Here is a 20,117-nt window from a genome sequence, read left to right as displayed (position 1 = left end):
TATGAAAGATATCCCAACATTGAGGTGACTATTGAGATAAACAACAAAAGTAAATAAGGAATTATTAAGAAGAAGTTCATGTTGAACATGACCAATATCTTCCAGAACATCCATGTTATCATTACCAAATCAGGAAAGAAAAGCGGATGACCATTGTTATCTTTTGGAGGCCATATGGATTGACCTCAAGATGAATAAGGATGTTATTATGAAGTTAGGTATAGACTATCGAGGTGGGAATGATTGAATAAGACACCCTTATCAGGGATATATGACTTGATTTATCCATGGAAGAAGGCAGGTACCTTTTAAAGGTGGAATTAAGGATAGAACATTGGTAACTTAAAATGAATCCTAGGGGACTGCATAAAGGTTGGCATGTCACCCTTAATAGGGACAGTATGAGTTTTGACAGTATGATTGGGAAAGGGTTAAGGTAACAACAACCTTTAAGAATCAGTGGAGAAATTTTTCAGAAGAATATAGACAATGGTTCTAGTATTAGTAAATGGTATTGTGATATGCCCTGTATCTAGGGAATACAGGAGGAACGATTGAAAGATAACCTTAGAGGTTTTACAAGGAAAAAAGGTAATATTCAAAATTCTCAAGAATAGAAATGTGGATAAAGGAAATATGACGTAATTATAATGATGCCAAGTGGGGCACGTGTTAAACCACGAGAAAGTATGGATCGAACCAGTAAAGGTCGAAATTGTTCAGGGCAATTAGGACTTAAGATAAAAGATGTTCTAATTATGATTGAGAGTCAGTCATGACAGTGATTAACCTCTAAAGACTGAGGGGATAACTTATGGAAAAATGGTAATTTTTTTTTATTCATCAGATTTTAAGGAAAGCATTTTCACATAAGCTGTGATTGAAATAAGGTAGAAAATTTATTTGGAGGTGGTTAAAATGACATTGACTGTAAGGAAATTTTACTATCAGGAAAGGCCAAAGAGGTGGCCGACACCTTAAAGGTAAGAGGATAATTATAGGCGCTTGTGCCAGAGGAATACAGTAATAAGGGTTAAAGCTATGAAGGTTGTATTATGGTTTGGAAGATTGACATTCCTTCTGATGACTGTGTAATACCCAACCGTAATAGTAGTTGGTAAAGGTTTAATTCGTGTAATCGCCATGAGCGGGCTATCTATCTTAGAAGGTCCTATCTTGAGAATAATCCAGGACCATGTTTCAAAAAGGACTAAACAAACCTTTGAGTTAAGTCTTCTATTGAAGGCATATGATTAAGAATGGTATTAACCTGCTATCATTGCTTTGATTGAAACTCTTCTGCAATTTTATCTGCTTCATGTCATGAAAGTACGTCAGGATCTGGGGTGTTCTTCATGAATTATGAATGGTAATTATGTTAACTCCTTAGAAGAATTTGATACGACAGGTATGGACTCCGTATGGTTAGCTATTAAGATTCCAAGGAAAATGAATGATGACAGTAGGTCAGTGGTGGACCATAGTAATGCAGAAACGATTCTTTGAATAATGAGCCGATTACAACCGTGTGAGTTGTATTGGAATGGATGTTGAGATTGAGTACCACTAAACGGGTCATGGTAGTGTATAAGTTATCATTGATAGACTAATTAAGTAGAGTATCTACCTATTGAATATTTATTCTTTCTTATCAATAGAGAGCCGTATTATTATACGAGGAAGGTTGCGGTGCAAGCATAGAATTCTAGTAACGATGATGTCTAGAATGAGATCCCAGGTTCGATTTTCGATATCGAGGGAGTTTCAAAGGTAATTGTGTATAAGCTCGAGGAAGTGCATGGGTCCATAGAATGATGGACGGAATAGCAAATAATTAGGCATGTGAAATACGATGTTATAATACTTGATGTTGATATAAATACATATATGTTTTGTTCTCCTATGACAAACCTCTATAGTTCAGAGGTAGATTCCAAGCCAGATATTTTATGGCAATAAAATTTTTTTCGTATATACAATTCTCTTCTGTTCGTTCTTTTCTCTTCTTTTCATTTCATGTAAACTGAGAAGAACAACCCTTCCAGAAGGGGAGGTATTGCCGAATGACTATCTATCTGTGTGATAGAAGCCTAGTAGGATACCATCTATTGTTTAATTGCTTGTCAAGTACTAAAGGCTGGCCACCTGCTGTACTAACTATGCAATGTAACAAGTGTTCATGATCATAGTGATCTCTCAATAAATTCCTTTACTTCTATCTGATTGATCAAACTTTGGGAAATAGAAACAGCTGAAAAAAAGGATAATAAAATTGTGATAGTATTCGGGATGGGAACACATTCGTGATACTAAGGTTGACGTGGTTATTAAAAGGTTATAGAATGCTAACGAGCAAAAGTATAACCAGTATAATATTAGGAACGGAAGGTGATAGCGATTACGAACTAGAAAAGAATGGGTATTGAGAAGCAAAAGCTATAATGTTAGAAGCTATGATGAGAGTCTGTGTAATAGACTTGAAAGAATTTGGAATGATCACTTAACGCGGATTAAGTTATCTTACGACAATAGATCATATGTCATTATCGAGATGTCGCCTTATGAGATCCTTGAGGGAAGACAATGTCGATCTCCCTTATGTAAGGATGAAGTTGTAGAGCGTAAGATGCTCGGAACCGCAGTAGTCCAAAGGATCAAGGATATAATAGATCTAATCAGAGGACGGCTGGTAGTAACCCAAGATGGACATAAGAAGTATGTTGATTTGACACGAAAGGACAAAGAATAGGAAGTAGGGGACCTAGTGTTGTTAAAGGTATCCCCTTGGAAACCCTTGGAAAGGATTGATGAGATTCGGAAAGAAAGGAAAGCTAAGTCCACAATTTGTCGGACCCTTGGATATATTAAGAAGTATTGGGAAGTTAGCGTATGAGCTAGCCTTACCCCAGAACATGTAGCAAGTCATAACGTGTTTCACGTATCAATGTTAAGGAAGTGTAATTCGGATGCCAGATAAATAGGGGCATATGAGCGCATAGACATGCAACCAGACGTAACCTATATGGAGCAACCAGGAAGGGTTATAGAGTGAAAAGGAACAAGTGCTTAGGAGAAGGGTTATCAAACTAGTAAGAGTTTGATGGTAGAACCACAATATGGGAAAATTGACTTGAGAGTTAGAAAATGCAATACTAAGAAGGTATCCCTATTCATTTCTATCTGATTCCGGGACGGAATCCTTTTAAGGAGGGGAGACTGTAATAACCCCAATTTTTGGGAAATTTTGAAACCCTTATGAATAGTGTTTTTGCTGAATGAGAAAACTTTTCATGCCACACTATGTAGGGGTTCTGATATGGATATTCTGAGATTTTATTAGTACTTTATATGGGATATAAGTGTATGTAAAGATCGTCAGAATCCAAATCCGAACACTTTGATTTTCCCGGAAATACACTAGATACGGAGAGAATTGAGTATAAGGTAACAGGATAAAAAGGATTTAAATTAAAGGATTATAATAGAGGATCATAAAAAGGAATATAATGTATTGAGAAAGGTTAAGGGAACCTAAGTAATAAGATCCCGGGTATGATCCTTCAAACGATAAACGAGAACGAAAGTTAAGCGAACCGTATAACAGATCAGCGGTCATTAGGCAAACAATTAGGAAGTTAATCAAAGGGATTAGAGAGAGTGATGTCACCCAACCAATGAGAGGAGGACAAAGAGGGAAGGATGACATCACAACATGACATAGGCATGACATGGGAAGGAAGGAGATGTGGTGGCTTTTTAACCACACAAAATCAAGGGCAACTAGGTAATTAACTAAAACAAACACAAAAATCAAACCAACCAAGCCAAGCAAATCATTTTTCATCAAAATCAAAAAGAAACCAAGGCATTGTTCTTCATGCTCTCGGCTTTTTACTATTCCAAAGGCAAGGAATTTCAAAACTCAAGATCCAAGCCTCCTAAATTGGTAAGATAATTCCCTAATCATCCTTATGCTTAGTTAGGGCTATATCATGAGTTTAAGCCATCAATTCCTTCTCAATATTCTTCATTTAATCAAAGAAGAAGACAATGAATAGTGTTTTCAAGTTTTTAACTTGAAATTTTTCTTGATTTCCTTGAAGATCCAAGCATTCCTAAGACTTCTCAAAGCTTCTTAAGGCTTCCTAGCTCCTCCCACCACTTCAAGGAAGGTATATCATCTCCAAACCCTAGATTCCTATGTATTATAAGATGATTTTGATTAGTATGGTGATATTGTAGCTTAATGTTTGTGGTTTAGAGTTTGGGTTGAAATGGTATGGAAATGGAATGGTAAATGTTGTTGTTTTGGTTAAGAGAATGTAGTATAGTTAAATTCAAGCTTAGGCATAAGTATGAATGTTAAAATTGAATTGGTTGGGGGCTGATATGATGTGATAAGGATGGATGTTGGTTGTATGTTGGATTTGAGGTTGAATTGGGTTGGTTTTGAATGGTTTAAAATTGGGAAATCGCGTAAACATAGTCGTCGTAACGTCCGATTTTCTGTAGACTGTTTTTGTGCATAACATTAGGACCCGAGAACCCCCTGCTAGATTTTGACCATTGCCATGTTTAGATAGCTCATGTTACGAGCTTCGTTTTGATATGTAGTTCGTTCGATTCCGATGCACGGTTTAGGAGAAACGATCGTTTCAAGTAACGGCGTTTCGCGAACGAAACTTTTCCCCTCGCCTTACTTTGAAACATAGGTTAAAGACCAAAAAGGGTTAATTAATGTATGAAACATTTATGGTAAGTGTGTTAGGCAGTTGGTAAGACACTCGCGAAGGAATCGCCTTAAAACTCGTAAAGGTTAAATTATTAAAAATGGTGGAGCCGAGGGTACTCGAGTGACTTAAGAGAACCAGCGAGCGCAAAACGAGCGTTAGAGTCTGAGTTGGTTTGGTTTAATTCCAACTTACTTGTTGCTTATAGGTTACCAGACTCATCCCGAGCCATTCGTAACCCCCAGTCGCTCAGGCAAGTTTTCTACCCGTTATACTGTTGTTGTGACGTATATGTGTATATGCATGATCCTGCGATAAATGCATATTTGTTATTAGCAAATTCTTGCGATATATTGGAGCATGTGATATGGTATATATGCATGTCTGTTTCATATTCTTGGATTACATATCTGTGGGACCCAAAGGTGAAAACATTTTCTAGAACCGGGAGTCGAGGATCCCGAGTAGATTTTATATATATATATATATTTATATTTATATGGTTATAGTTTTCAAAACTATTAATCGAATAAGGTTTATTCGATAACTTTATTTTTTTTATTGAATATTATTTCGAATATTCATTTGGGGATGTATGACTCCTTTATTTTATTATTGAATATTATTTCGAATATTCATTTGGGGATGTATGACTCCTTTATTTTATTATTGAATATTATTTCGAATATTCATTTGGGGATGTATGACTCCTTTATTTTATTATTGAATATTATTTCGAATATTCATTTGAGGATGTATGACTCCGTTATTTTATTTAATGAATATTATTTATAATATTCATTCGAGGTATTATGACTCCGCTTATTACTTAATAATATTCTTTATTGTATTAAAGAATAAGGTGTCGATAATCAAACTTATTTTTGATTATTCAAATAAAGATATTACTTTCGTATAAGTATATCTTTGATTATTTGCTATTCATTCAAGTATAAGTTTTCCAACTTCTACCTCAATTATTCTTTATGGGAATATTATTTAAATAATAATATTCAGATATTTCTTTCATATTGGGACTAATTTATTTTATAAATCAGCATTACTCCAAACATTCTTAAAAATGTTTTCGAGTCTTCAAAATGAATTTAAAAGGTAGAGCGGATCCCAAAACTTGTTTTCAAATTCAAGATCTTCCATTTTAAGGGGACTTGAATACTCGCTCAAAAAAAATCTAAGGGATCCGGCTCTGTGGTGTATTTTATATTCGCAACAAGGTTGCAGTTTTGGTAAATGAATTGATTACTTACCCAACGTTCGGGAAGTAAGTCCATCTATTGAGTCGGCATAAGCAACATGGGCTCAGTGGGCGTCCATGATAGTGTAAGTGGCTCAGTAGGAGTCCATCAAATGCATAAGTGGCTGAGTGGCAGTCCAGCATAAGGTCCTATTGCGACCAGGGTGATGACCAGTGGGGAATTCGTCCATCTACTAGTAGAAAAGGTTACTTATGGGTATTTTTGTCTGATCAGCAAGATATCTGGTTTATGCCAAAATTCTTTTCCTTTCCAAATTTATTGGATATTGCAATTCTGTTCATACTTCACATGACAGAGGTTTTCAGGAAATGTATAAAGGAAGATGTATATGTGTATATATATATATCAGAACTTAATGAAGTATATCATAACTTCATTTCCTTTAATAATATTTTAAAGATTTAATCTATTCAAATCTTGTCTTGTAGTCTCATCTATGTGATGAACTGTTGAAAGCTCAAACTACTTTGAACAATGGTAGTTCAAGTAGTTTTATAAATGATATAAGTGTAGTGAAGTATTTGGTAACTTCATCTTTTAAACTTATATCTAGTTAATAATTGTCTTATGAATGACAAAGATTTTCAGAAAAACGTTGAGACAAGGTTAGATATATGAGATCACCTTGCAACGATATTTTTTATACAGTTATACACTGGAACTTTGTGTGTATTATGCATGGAAGAGGACTTCCAATATTTTGAAAAGTATATATGTATATATACTGAATATTTTGTGACTTCATCGCATTAAGATATCAACTTGGTTCATTTCTTTTGACCAAGACTTTTCTGAGTACTATGAGAAGGCTCATATATTGTTAATCATTATACATATTATTTTGGTGGGCTTGCTGCTCACCCTTGCTTTCTTCTTTCATCACACAACATCAGATAGACAAGATGAACAGGACCAAGCTCCCGATTCGCAAGCGAATAGGAGACGTTCCGCAGTTTTCTAGAAGCATTGATGCCGCCGTAGCTGAGGTAGGAACTACCAATAGGCTAGGCTTTCAACTTTTGATATACCAGATTTATGTATATTTATGAATTGTAATAATGGCAAAGAAATGTAAATTTATTCAGAAAACCTTTTAAGGTGTATTGGCAGATAATTGTGGAATAAAATGACTTGTGGTTATTTTTGGATGTTCATCTCTGAGACTATAACGTGTGGTGTGTGTGTTTATTGTGGGGTCACAGTACAGAGTAGTGGAGTAATTATTAAGATTGGGTGTTATTAAGGGGAATGGAACTCGTGACAATCCGGATCCCCGACCCCGGATTTGGGGGTGTTACAATATGAATATGATATGTTATATTGTAATAATAAATTCTACTATCCACGTCAATCGTTTTGTTGGTAAAATAATATTCTTGACAGATTTGCATAAGTAATTACCAAGTTATAAATTAATGTATCATTATGCTTTTGATCAAATCTATAAAATGAATTGATTAAGCCTCCTATTATGAACTTCTAAGGTTGAAAAATATATTGTATGTGTACTTGATACTAATTAATTGTGGAAGATTTTAGGTCTACTTTACACTTAATTCCTTTTTTCAATAATAGGACAATTATATTCAATAATCGTCAATCATTATGTTCACGATTCTGTGCAACAACTAATAATTTGATTTATGAAATCATCTAAAGAAAATTAACAATTAAAATATACATATTTTGGTACAATCAAAATATCAAGAAGTATCATATTCTCACTCCACGATTGACTTTACATATTTCAGAGTAACTAACTTCGTTCCATATTAATAGCCTGTCATATCACCTATAACAACTTTGGCGGCATAAAACATGTAATCTGATCATATCTCTAAATTAAAGTTGTACATATGCATCTAAATCTTTTTCATAGAATTTTATTTTAATTCTAATATTGTCATAGTTATTCCTGTATTATAACTCATAGCTGCAGAAGAAACGTTGCATACCACATCTTGCAAGCATCATGGGTTAGTATTCTGCATACAATTTGTATTACATTGTGAATGTTTATGAATTCTGGAGTTTACTACTATGTTCTCTTTTAATATACATTTTAAAATTCAATTATTTCAGCTCCAGTTATAGTTCATTCGCTTTCTTCACTGGACATTTATAGCCGAAACTTGAGGATAAGAGTTCGAGTCACAAGATTGTGGCATACTAATAATAGAGAAGGAGTCTTTGTTGGATGTAATTTGATTCTTTTGGACCCTCGGGTAAGTGATGTTTAAAACAGGTTCTTTTACGTTGTCACGTTTATAGTTGCGAGTATACTATTGTAACCTACATGTTTTCCTGTTTGTAAGAATGATCATATGCAGGCTTTTGTGAGAGCTGATATATGAAACTCTCTTGACAACACTATTATTGAGGGTCAGATGTATGAAATAACAAATTTCATTACTACCCACGCATCTGGTATCTTGAGGCCTGTTCGTTCTACACTAAAAATTATTTTCACACCTTTAACCACAGTCCAAACTATGTATCCAAACGACTTAGACCGGATTTTTATAGAGAGGCACAATTTTGAATTTGTCAGTTTACCTCAGTTGGCTCTCGATAGGACATTCGCCATAGGTATAAATAAATTTCATATGCTTTATACTAACACAACAATGTAAAAAGTGCATTTGTTTTAAGTATATGACATTGTTCTTTATCAGATATCATAGGAGTTGTTGCTGATCTCCAACCAAGGGTGAACATTGAGACAATTTTTGGAGCTCAGCCTCTTATACGATTCAATGTTACTCAAGGACCAGAGTAAGAATTAAGTTACACGTGTAGAAATTTATTGAACTAATGTATCTACTTAAATTTAAATTTTGTTCATTTCTATGTATTTTGTTACAAGTGTTTCTTTCAAAGTGGATATATGGGGTGCATTGACTAAAAGTATGATTTCACTGTATGAAGATGGTGAAGAGACACCGGTCATTATTGTTCTGTCAAGTGCCAAAGTTATCATGTACAAAGGTTAAATTTATGGAGTTAAGATAGTTTATTATATTATTTACTTAGACAAGCACATTGTACATTTGTAACATGTTATTTTTGGTTGTTAAGGTGTCGTTATTATCACTAATACTCTGGCCTCCAAATTCTACATTAACCCCGGAGTACATGAGGTTTTTAACTTTAGGCATTGGTATGTGTAAAAATATTGTTTTGAAAACTTTGTACGTTAAATGGTTTTGGGTATAAATATCTTAATACATTTATGTGTGTTACAGGCTTGAGGGCATGGGATATGATGGTGCCGATAGTGATTGATGAATTAAATAAGGTAAATATAGCATTTGTTACAGAAGTAATGTCCCATAAGATTGAACACAAGTGACTAAATATATGAAATTAAATATTCTAACATATTTCTTATTGTTTCATTTGTAGGAGGAGAGAGTCAAAGGTGGTTTTTAATATTTGGAAGAGAATGCATTGCACGGATGTCGCATGAAAGAAAACTTTTTATTTCAATCAGAATTTTCGTTAAGGATATCTAAATAAGTTTTAGAGACAAGTCATTGTTTATGTTTAAAATTTTATGTTGGATTTGTAGATGGTTTGAATGTATGCCCTTGCTGATTTCTGCTTATTGTGGGAGTTCATTAGCCTTATTATCATCATGTTCATTTACAACATTTGTATTGCATCTTCTATATTCAAATAAACCGGCTCTTCATTGTTCGCATGATTATCTAACACAACATGTTTATTCTGCGTTTAACTATTTAAATGGATTGCTCAAATCCCTGATTGTAACATTTGATGCTTAATATTTTCTCAACGTTTAACTGTATAAACATAGTAAATGATTTTAGATAATATTGAAAGAAAATCACGAGACACGAGATGCATAACAAAACAGACTTAATCATGCCTGATTGCCTTCTACTTTTGGTATTTTAACTTAAAAAAATGGTAACATCAAATTGACGAATTAAAAAGTCTAAGTAGAATTAAAAGTAAAATGTTCATCATATTTTGTCTTAATTTCCGTTCCTGTTAAGCTTATAATTGTTGCAATAGATGTTTAGAAAGAAATCACTACCGAAAATACCGTACTAGACGATTTATTCTAATTTGAAGGTCGTAGACATTGTTATACCATGTGAAGTTATTATAATTATTTTCAGAATATTGGATTACTTATGCAGAATCCAATTCCTAACAAACTTATATGTAAAGATTACGCCAACTGGATTAACATCAATCATGTACCTAAATCCATGATTGACATACTAATCATTTTATATATATGGTTAACATATGTTCTATGAGTGTTTAAATTGTGTAGCCTTTTAATAATCATTTGATTGTTGTTCATCTTTGTCATGGCCAGCATGGAAAATAATCTTGCATCAGTTGATAGCACTAGGACTGATTGGAGGGTTCGTGTACGTATTACTCGGATGTGGCCTTCATTTTCTGGCAGTCAGCAATTTCGAGGTGTTAATCTAATTTAGCTTGATTCTGAGGTAATGTCGTTCAGTTTATAAAGTAGTAGTATATGATCAATGTTTATATAGAAGAGTTTTTTAATGAGCCAATGTTATGCAGGATTGTCATGTCTTTGCATTTATGAATCGTGTGATTTGGCATGATGTTAGCAATATCATACTTGAAGGAAACGCATATGATATTCACAACTTTATAGTAATGGAGCCTGCATGACTTTTGAGACCTGTATCTTCTGATAAGATTATTGTTTTCGCACATGATACCATTGTCCATCCTGTTCCTTTTGAAATAAATACCATTCCAAGGCACAAGTTTGAGCTTAAGACTATTCCTGAGATTTCTGAACTTGCAATGTCACTTTTTGAACATGAGGTCCTTGTACATGCTATAGGTATTTCTGTATCTTATCACATAATTGTTTTTATTTAAAATGATCCTTTGCAAATTCTAATTAGATGACATTGCATAGATATTGTTGGCATGGCTCAAAACATTGAACCAGTAAAGTAAGTTTATACACGATTTGGTGAGAAAAATTTTCTTCTTTTTGAGTTATTTGATGGCAGGTAAGACCATACTTTCCCAATAAATGTAGTTTCGATCAGTGTTTTCCAATGCCAATATGATTATCTATCTTTGTTTCCATATCAGCAATGTGGTTCAAATTTATGCTTGGGATCAATTTACTGATGATGTAGCAACGGCGCTAGAAGGAAATGTTGTGTATCCTCCAATAGTGATCTTGACAACAATGAGGCCACTAATCCATAATGGTTCCATTTACTGTCAATCTACATATCTTTACTAGAAACTATAATTTTTTTTCATGGTGAAAACTAACTCTTATTGGTAAATTGCTTCTAATTGGTTCACCGCAGATAAGAAGTTCATCATGTTCACAGATTTATTTCAATATTAATCATCCGACTGTCGAGGTGTTGAGGCAAAGGTATAAACACTTTTTGGGTAATGTAAATTTTTAGTACTGGGAGGGATATAAACATGATTGAATTGTATAAACTCTAATGAACATGTTGTGTACTATTGTGTCTACAGCATACTTGGTGGAGCTGTCTAAATAAACTACTTTTGGCGTGAAGTCTTCCCTACACATTTGCAATCAATTTATTCATAATAAGATTTAGCCAGATTGTGTTCTGGAATGTCTGCTATTTTACATTACATTTGAGTTTTTGTCATCTTAAAGATGATTGTTTTGAGATTTTAGTATTCAGCCAAACTTTCTCTTATGAATTGGAATAAATTTTAATGTAGACTCATATGAATGTTTTACTCATCAAATCATTTGTTATATGTCATTGCCGAAATCAATGTTTACTTATAACATGTGAATATAATTTTAGATGTTGCTATTACAAATGGGAATAACATACAAAATAAATAATACTCTTTTCCATCTAGATTGGAAGACAATGATGCAATTTGAATATAGATAACAACAATGTTCACTTTGATCCAATAATCTTACAAACACTTTTTGCAGAATAATATTGTCACTAATTTATAGTAACGTTGATTAAACATTAACATACTAACATTCTTCTAATAATACACTGAAATATGAATCATATATTGCGACCATAATCATCCACTAATATGCGAATTCTACCAATTTCTTCAATCAAATGACCAGCCTGGCCATTCAAATTAGCAAGATGCTCCTTCCACCCATCGCCAAACTTTTGAAAGCCATTCACCATCTCTGCAGCGTTTAGTTTCAAGGTTGTCTCATGACCACGTAGGGAGGTGGACGTATCACCTAGGAATCTGAGTGGATTTCCCATATAAGATGGTGGAATTTTGTCACTGCTTTAGGATGATTCTCCACGTGTTTTCCTTGATCCATTCTGCAAAATATCTTCTATATTGCTGTAAAGGAGAGAGATAAAATTATGAAGCAAATGTCCAGAAATTGGTAAGACATGAAAATAAACAGACATGTAAAGATTACTTTAACTGTTCCTGGAGGCCAACCGAATGAGCAAACAAATCACATTGCCTGCTTTCCAAGGATGCATACAACTCTGAGAAGAAAACATCTGCATCTTCCAGATCTGTGTTGAAATCTGCGCAAGTGACAACCAATTGGTTCAACTCCTTCATTGGCACATTTTTAATCCCTGACCATCATTTCCTCTTTGCACTGCGTGAAGTCATTTTTCACGCTATATAAGAGAAGGTGTCAGAGATGGTGTTTGTGTTAATGTGATTGTAGGTGTGAGGTCATGTACCTTTCCCTTATATAAGCATCAAACTTTGATAATTGCCTGTTCTATAATGTGCAGTTAAATAACTGCAAGTCAGTTACCTACAACTTTGGTAACTGCAAGTCTCCATAACTCTCATTATAAACAGTTCTCTGTGAGTGAGTCTTTGACAACCAACATACAATTCCCAATTCATCATCAAAATACTCACAAATGTAAAAATTTATGACCAAATGTAAACAGGTTCAAATATGAAACATAAAAAGACTTTTATGACAAAAAGTACTATGACACAAACGCATAAACCATTCTTATGTTTTTGGTATCATACAGAGAAAATAGTAAGTGCTTATGATTTTATATTGAAACTATCATCAATCTCAATTACTTCTTCAGAACATGAAGGAAACATGAAATCTTCAAAGCGGTATGTTCCACAATAATGACGAAGGTCATTCATGCATGCCGTATCATAAACAGAAATCTGGAAGTCTGAATTACCGCAATATTTAAAAAACATAATATAACCCTCACGTACAATATACTTTCGTAAAAACTGATTCATCCCATAAATCTTCTTCTCCGCAAAACAGAATTTAAATTTTGCACTCATCCCACCACCGAGAAAAATCTTTAAGTTATTGGCAAGTTTAGTACCATGATGGCAGTAAAACACATGTGGTACTTCCTGCATAGTAAGATTATCAATTACTGCAAGAACTCATTTTAGTGATTGACTCCTTATAAAACAAGAACAAAGTACAACCATACCAGTTCCCCGAACTGTAACTTATGATCTGTAATAACCTTGAAAAACTTGGCATAATGCTGAACATCATCTGCCTCACCTGTTAAAATGCAACATGAGAAACAATTTCAAAATCTCAGGTTTTTAAATAGAAGCCGTTAATGACAAGATACCTCCATAAGTTCCATCTTTTGGAATGACGGATTCATCAAAAACACATATTTTAAACTTTAGTGCTTCGTCAGTATGGTAGAGAGCAATGGTATCACCAATTTTAATTTATGTATCTCGAATGAACCAATTCCACTCATTAGTAAAAAGGACTGCGTCAGTAACCCATTTTACATGTATAGTGTTAGGTCACACAACACTGTAGAAGGGGGTTGAATACAGTGTAGAATACAATCAAATCAATTTAAAGCACAAGTAATAGAAAACAGATGTATTCGATATAATAAACTCTATTACAATGGAACTGTTCTCTTTCAGTGATGAACAAATATCATGAGAGCTTCTAGGTTATAATATATGATCTTCTCGATGATCGTAACTCTTATAGAGTAAACCTATATTTGTGTTTATATAGACACACAGTTACAAGATAACTTCTAGTTGATATGGAATATATTTTTGTCTCCTAAAATATATCAACCAGATATCTTATATAATTCTTCTAGTCCTCTAACTCTTTCCATGCATATCTTCTTGTATTAGTCTCGATCTTCTTTCCTGTAAATCAGCTTCCTTCCTTAACTGTTAGTCCTCCAGTACTTAAGTTCTAATATCCATCTTCTGATATTATCTTCTGATAATCTAAGTCATGATATCCTTAAGTCCTGACTTCCAGTAAGTCCTGATTCCAGTAAGTACTGATATTTCCTGTTAGTTAAGATCTGAAAACTAAACATGAAACATATTAGACATGACATCTCAAATATATCCAACAATCTCCCCCAACTTGTAAATTATGCAAGAATGTACAAGTTAATAGATTTGATGATGTCAAAAACATTTAAGTTCAAATGCAATAAGAGTTTAATAAGACTATTAATTACAACTTATAAAACATCCAGCTTTACCAACATCACTGAATCAATCTGAATCCATAATGATTCTTAACAAAATCATTTATCAGATTATCTTCAGCTTTCTTCAGAACTTCAGCTAACTGTGCTTTGACCTGCATCAGTTCTTCTTCATTACTATCACCAATTTGATAAATTGTTGTTCTGAGAGCTTGAATGGATGTTCTTTCAAGTCCATCACCAAGTTTGATAATCTTAAGATGTGAAGAGTTTTCATTATAACATAAGCATCTTCCTTTCAGAATAACTTCCACCTTAGCAGAATTCTCCAGCATAGGAATTTCTCTTCCATCACCTTTAGTAATCATTGGACTGTAATGAAAAGTCTTTTTACCAGAGATTCTGAATAGATCTCTTATAGCCTTCAAAATATATTCTGACCATCTTCTTGTAACATCAGATTTTACTTCCAAAAGATAGTGAATATGTTGAAGTTCTCTGATAGACTTCTTTAATACATCAGTATCAGCTAATCTATAAGTCCTTCCATCATTGAGAGATAAGATCAATTTCTCTTTTATATTCTCCTTATCATGAGCATCTATCACAACTTGAGCAGACAACACCTTGTCAAGGTGCCTTTGTTTGATTTGTTCATATGGTTTGTCTGTGAATATGAAAGGATCTCTTAGAGTAACCTCTACTCCTGTTTGAATCTTCTCTTTGTCAGAACCTAATCCAGCTCTATCTCTAGGTTGCTTGGCTTTCAACCCAAATGTAGCAAGTTGATTAATCATGAGATTGGATTTTGGTTCAACTGGAGTAGCTTTCTTCCATAACAGCTTCTTCTTATCAGCAATTGTCATTTTATCCAAATCAACTTGAGCATTGTTAGTAGTTGATGTCTTGATAGCTTGATCAGAATTTGCTGTTTCGTTTGTACCTTCCTGTCCTTTATTCTGAATAACAACTTGAGTAGTGTCAGAGGTTGTTTTAGAATCTTCATGTATCTTTCTTCTTTTCAGAATTTGAACAGTTTCATCTTCAACAAGATTATCATTAGTTACTTGAACCATTTTACACACTGATTTCATCATATCTTGAGAAGTTTTCAAGTCCAGTGACTTGTTTGGTTCATAAATTTTTCCTTTCCCTTTGTCTTTAGGATCACTCTCAGTCTGTGATTTAGTCTTGAACTTTGAAGTTTCAGAATTTAACTTTTCCTTGATCACAATGCCTTTTTCCTTAGGCCTTGGAGGTTTCTTTGTATCAGAAGTTTTAGACTTAGGATTTGTCTTCTCAGCAGTAAATCTAGCTTCTTCCTCCTTGAGAGTTTCTAAATTTATTCCTAGATTGTATTTCAAAAATAATCTTCTTGCTATCTCCTCATCAAGTGTCTGGATTTTAGGATCTTTATAATAAACAATAGTCTGCTTCCCCTTTAACTTCAGAGTTTGCAAAAACTTCTGAGAGTCTTCAGATCCTGACTGAGTCTTCAGATCCTGACTGAATCAGAATATCAGAACTTGACATCAGACTTTGCTTATCACCACTGTTATGGATAAAAAACTAAGGTTATTATTTGCTGTATTTATTACTAAGATTCAGGAGCTCAAGGCCTTTAATGGCTGCTCTCGTGTATCGTAGCTTAATTCTGCCTTTACGAGATGCCTACGTATCTCTGTGAATTAGAGAATCAAGCCAAAAAACGTAGTTCTGATTTGTGGGGTGAGGCCCCTTATATAGATGTTGGGAGTCCTTGAATTGGACTTGATATAGGAGACCTGGTGGGCAAGTCTCATAATTAGAATAGACTTAGGAGTCCTAGGAAGTAGGAAGCTGATTCTTTATCCTTTTAGGTCCCCTTGAGGCTAATCTATAAGGATTTATATCCTTATCGGGACTCTTCTCAATAGCTGATTTTTCCCTTATTAATTAATTATGAAATTAATTAATAATCAGGGCTTTTGGGCCTTTTTTATTCCACCAGGCCGGATCTGGTCCATCAGGCTTAACCTTTCTGGTCTGAATATCATACATCTTCTTATTGGGCCTAGCAGCCCATTAATTATAAAATCAGGACTTATTTATCCCTATCATTTGCCCCCCAACTTTTGGGAAACATTGATTAGGTTTCGCAGAAGTTAAATCTATTTGTTCCCTTACAGGGTTTCATTTTTGCGTAAAGTGTGGAGCGACCTATACATTTACAATGAATCTTCCTTTTATTCAGGAATCATCTTAATTTCCAGGAATTTTTCCCTAATTTTCTGGAATTTTCCTTAATTTTCTGGATTTTTCCCTAATTTACTGGGATTTATCCTTAATTTCTAGATTTTTCCCTAATTTCTGGGATTTATCCTTTAATTTTCTGGATTTATTCCTTATTTCTGAAAATATTAACATTTTTCAGAAAATATTTAAGGAATTTCCTTATTTTTCTGGATCTTTTCCCTAATTTCTGGGATTTATCCTTTAATTTTCTGGATTTATTCCTTATTTCTGAAAATATTAACATTTTTCAGAAAATATTTAAGGAATTTCCTTGGATTTTTTCCCTAATTTCTAATTAAATAATCAGAAAAATAGAACTTTTGCTGCTCAATACATCCTAGGCGTTGTTGATCCACGCCTAGGAGACAGTTTCCTAACAACGTCTAGGAAACTTGCATCCTGGGCGTTGTTGGAGGCTGATGCTTCCTGGGCGTTGTTGATCCACGCCTAGGAGACGGTTTCCTAACAACGTCTAGGAAACTTGCGTCCTGGGCGTTGTTGGAGGCTGATGCTTCCTGGGCGTTGTTGATCCACGCCTAGGAGACGGTTTCCTAACAACGTCTAGGAAACTTGCGTCCTGGGCGTTGTTGGAGGCTGATGCTTCCTGGGCGTTGTTGATCCACGCCTAGGAGACGGTTTCCTAACAACGTCTAGGAAACTTGCGTCCTGGGCGTTGTTGGAGGCTGATGCATTCATAGATCCTAGACGTCATGCACCCACGCCTAGGAGACAGTTTTCTAACAACGTCTAGGAAACTTGCGTCCTGGGCGTTGTTGGAGACAGATGCTTCCTGGGCGTTGTTGATCCACGCCTAGGAGCCACACTCCTCACAACGGCTAGGGACAATGTATCCTGGGCGTTGTTGAGGACAGATGCTTCCTGGGCATTGTTGTACCACGCCTAGGAGCCACACTTTTAACAACGGCTAGGGACGATGCATCCTAGGCGTTGTTGAGGACAGATGCTTCCTGGGCGTTGTTGTACCACGCCTAGGAGCCACACTTCTAACAACGGCTAGGAACGATGCATCCTGGGCGTTGTTGAGGCTGTTCGAGCCTTGATTCATTCAATGAACTTTGATTTTAAATCTTTTCAAAATTCAAATCTTATGGGCTTCCCGCCTTTTTCTTAGGCCCAGGCCCGTTTGTGCATCTTTGAGCTCCTCTATATAAGAGGTGGAGTGTGAGTTCATTTCTCACACTTCACTTTCACAAAAATTTCTAAATTTCAACTCTGCAATTAGTCTCTCAAGAATCGCCACCTCCAAGCGATTTCTGGCTTTCTACTCCGCCGCTTTCTGGGCTTATTTTGAAGATTCCGTTTGAATCTTCATCTTCTTCACTTACTTTCAAGAGCTTCCTGGGTTTTTGTCTTCATCCATGGCGGATTCTGATTCATCTCACTCCCATGTCCCCCAACCTATTGCCCGTCCCTCTAGGGCCAGCCGAGGTAAAAAATCTCTTGTACATTCCTCAGTTATTTCTCTTAGGGATCTTTTAACCGAATTCGGGCAAGCCTTTCCTAACATGTTACACTTAGATGCATATAATTATCCTTCTAGATTTGGTCCAGATCAAGTAGGTACCATAGCCCGCCTTTTTGGCATTTCTCACCCTTATAGGGCCGAGGCTCCAGGCCCAAATGATAGGGCCTGCTACCCAAAACCTGGGGCCATTCGGGTCTATAAGGAAACCTTCTATGCTGGTTTTCGCCTACCTCCTCATCCTTTTGTTTTTCGCCTTTTGGCTGAGGCCCGAGTCTGTCCGACCCAACTCACACCCAACTCTTGGCGTTTTATTCACTGTTATATGGCCCAATCTCGTAAACACGGTTTTGAGCCAAATGTTTGTGTCTTTCGTTATTTATTTAAATTTGTAAATGCTTCTGAGGACCAAGGATGGGTCAAAATAGTTCATAGATCCTTGGCTCGTTCCTGCTTTATTTCTGGCACCAATCCCGGCTCGTATCCAACATGGAAGAGTGAGTGGTTTTATGTATTTCTGGATTCCGAGGAGGGTTGGGACCATTTTTTTAGGCCCAACTTCTCAAAAAGTATAGACGGGTCTTTAAGAGACCTAAAATTGGGGATAGATGAGGATGCGGCCATCAAGGCCGTTACTGCTGATAACTTGCACCATTGCGCTCTCATCCTTTCAGAGGGTAATTTGCAAGGTTTAGGTCTAAGTGACCTTGGTCCCGAGGGTATTTCTTTCCCCTTTTTGTTCCATTTTCTCCATTCTCTATTTGTCCTTTTTCTTACGTGCTCGTATTTGCCTGCAGCTAGGGCCGCTTTGGACACGATCTTCAAGAAGCGAGAGGCCCGTGCCGCCAAGGGCTCTGCTGTTGAGACCCACCGCGACAAGCGGGTTAGGATTGGTGACGGCCCTTCAGTCACGGTTCAGGAGGCCGTCCCTACCTTTTTATCCGAGAGGCCTCCTAGCCTTGATGAAGATACCTCTCCCTTCACCGTCACTTGGGGCCTTCAGAGGAGGGACACGGTGGTAGGGAGTTCCGAGGCTGCCGTCGTTTGGTCTCAGAGTGTGATCACGCCTCGTGACAGGGCTGAGATCGTAGAGTCTTCTGATGACCTACAGATTGAGCATCTGGGGGCTCAGGCCGTGGCTTCTGTAAGCCTCTTCCTTTTTTAACTGTTTTTTTTAATTACTTACTGTACTTTGATATGTTCGTGCAGATGAATACCTATCTCCAGGATGTCCTTCACAATTTGAAGGATGTGAGGACCAGCCTAACTATTGCTGAGAGGGACAGGGATAGGTACCTCAAGGCTTCCGAGGCCAACTTCACTCGTTTTCGTGAGGTAGAGAAGGAGCTGGCGGATGAGAAGGAGAAAGTTCGTAAGCTGGAGTTGGATGCTTAAAGGGCCCGAGCTGAGGTGATAGCTGAGTATAAGGCATCTCAGGACTTTCAGGATGTCCTAAATGCTGAGTACGATGCTAACTTCCCGGAGACCTTTTCTAGCTGTTGGGAGCAGATAGTAGAGGAGATTGGGAAGAAGATTCTGGAGGTGACTCTCACTGCCTATCTAGTCCCTGATATTCCTGGGAAAGAGCCTCTTCTTGATGATATCCCTCTTTCTCCTATTCTTGCTTCTTCTGCTGAGGCCGAAGCTGTTTCTCCTCGAGGTGCTGATCCTGTTCCAGTTCCTTCTTCTGCTGCCGATGAAGGAAACATCGATGATGACTTCTTCAAGGATCTTTGAGTATTTTGTTTTTCTTGTTTGGCCCATTGTGGCTTTCTATGTATTGACTTAATCGTATTCAGAACTTATTACCCTTCGGGGCTTATATTTTATATGTTGCTTTTCTTGCCTCTTTCTGTTTTGACTTTACAATCTTAATATG

The sequence above is a fragment of the Apium graveolens genome, chromosome 1 (assembly GCF_009905375.1).
Source record: "Apium graveolens cultivar Ventura chromosome 1, ASM990537v1, whole genome shotgun sequence".
Taxonomy (NCBI): Eukaryota; Viridiplantae; Streptophyta; class Magnoliopsida; order Apiales; family Apiaceae; genus Apium; species Apium graveolens.
This window is presented reverse-complemented; position numbering follows the sequence as displayed.